The 1,971-nt window shown below is 48.4% G+C and overlaps 1 protein-coding gene across 1 annotated transcript in view; it reads right to left on the bottom strand.

The window, feature by feature from the left end:
* SUSD2 (sushi domain containing 2) overlaps positions 1-1,971 on the bottom strand; it is a 28,800-nt gene that overhangs the window by 26,090 nt on the left and 739 nt on the right. The window lies entirely within an intron of this gene.

Below are 1,971 nucleotides of genomic sequence, written 5' to 3'. Positions count from 1 at the left end.
GGTTCTGGTAGCAGGTTGCTGGTTGGCCACATCGGCACAGCATGCCGGCAGCAGCAGTCTTCTGGCACCGGGCCTCCAGTGCATTCTGCCAGAGGCTCCAGGTAGGGTCGTTCTCCCCAGCTGTGCCGTACAGCACGTTTTGAACACGTTGTCCTGCCCAGACCAGCCCTAGGGTGCTCTCTCATTTAATATGTTCAAAAGCTTTTTGTTGCTCAGGACCCCATTTGAAATCATTCTTTTTCCAGGTCACTTGATAGAGAGGGCTTACAATCAGACTGTAATTTGGAATAAGCATTCCCCAAAAACCCACAATGCTCCAGAAAGCTTGTGCTTCCTTTTTGCTAGTCGGTGGAGACATAGCTGCTATTTTGTTGATCACATCCATTGGAATCTGATGATGTCCGTCTTACCATTTTATTCCTAAAAACTGGATATCCTGTGCAGATCCCTTGACCTTACTTCAATTTATGGCAAAACTGGCTCTCGGAAGGATTTGGGCTATTTTCTTCCCTTTCTCAAAAACTTCTTCTGCTGTATTGCCCCATATGATGATGTCAATGTACTGCAGGTGTTCCAGAGCTTCACCCTATTCCAGTGCAGTCTGGATCAGTCCGTGGTAAATCATAGGGCTCTGTTTCCACCGCTGGGGCAGTCGATTCCAGGTGTAGTAGACCCCCCTCCAAGTGAAAGCAAACTGTGGCCTGCACTCTGCTGCCAAAGGGATTGAGGAGAAACACATTAGCGATATCAATTGTGGCATACCACTTGGCTGCCTTGGACTCCAGTTCACATTGACGTATTAGCATGTCTGTCACAGCAGCATTCAGCAGTGGCGTAACGTCATTCAGGCCACAATAGTGTACTGTTAGCCTCCACTATCCATTGGGCTTTTGCACTGGCTGTAGGGGACAGTTAAAGGGTGAGAGAGTCTTGCTGATCAGTCCTTGGCTCTCCAGTTGACGAAGCAGCTTATGGATGGGAATCAGAAAGTCTCAGTTGGTGAGATATTGCCACTGATGCACCATTGCGGTAGCAATTGGCACCTGTTGTTCTTCGACCCTCAGCAGCCCCACAATAGAAGGGTCCTCCAAGAGACCAGGCAAGGTAGACAGCTTTTTCATTTCCTCCATCTCCAAGGCAGCTATACCAAAGGCTCACCATTACCCTTTTTGGGTCCTTGAAGTACCGTCTTCTGGGGTAGTCTATGCCAAGGATGCATGGAGCCTCTGGGACAGTCACAGTGGAGTGCTTTTGCTGCTCGTTCCCAGTTAGGCTCACTTCAGCTTCCAATACAGTTAGCCATTGGGATCCCCCTGTCCCTCCAGAAATACGGATGGGTTCTGCCTCTCTGTAGCTTGATGGCATCAGGGTACACTCTGCACTGGTGTCTACCAGAGCCTTATACTCTTGTGGATCTGATGTGCCAGGCCGTTGAATCCATGCAGTCTAGTAAACCCAGTTGTCCCTCTCCTCCACCTGGCTGGAGGCAGGGCCCCTCTTGTTCTGATTGTAGTATCTGCTATCAATGAGTAGGTTTGTGTGGCACACACGGGTTTGAATCCCATCCTTGTTATTCACTGCTTGTAAATACCAATTGGAAGTTCTTTCAAGAGGATCAGAAGCCCTTCTGCTTTGTCACTGGAAACTGAAGCGGCAATTTTCCAGGAAGAGCCCCCATTTGTGATTGTTTTCCCTTGCAACTCACGTACCCGTGCCTCTAGGGTCAGGGTAGGTTTTCCACCCCACTTCCTCATGTCCTCTCTGTGGTCAAGCAGGTGAAACCACAGGTTGTCTTGTGGTATATACCTCTATATCCTTTCTTGAGCAGAAAAACGCTTACTCCTAATAGCTGAGATACTGGTCCATACAGATGGGGAGTAGGACATATCCTTTTCAAGTTGCTGAAACTCCAACAGCTTTGACAATTTTTTGAACAGGTTTTTGGATTTCTTGGACAGTCTTTCCACAACC

Source organism: Charadrius vociferus, unplaced genomic scaffold (assembly GCF_000708025.1).
Source record: "Charadrius vociferus isolate BGI_N301 unplaced genomic scaffold, ASM70802v2 scaffold567, whole genome shotgun sequence".
Lineage (NCBI taxonomy): Eukaryota > Metazoa > Chordata > Aves > Charadriiformes > Charadriidae > Charadrius > Charadrius vociferus.
This window is presented reverse-complemented; position numbering and strand designations above follow the sequence as displayed.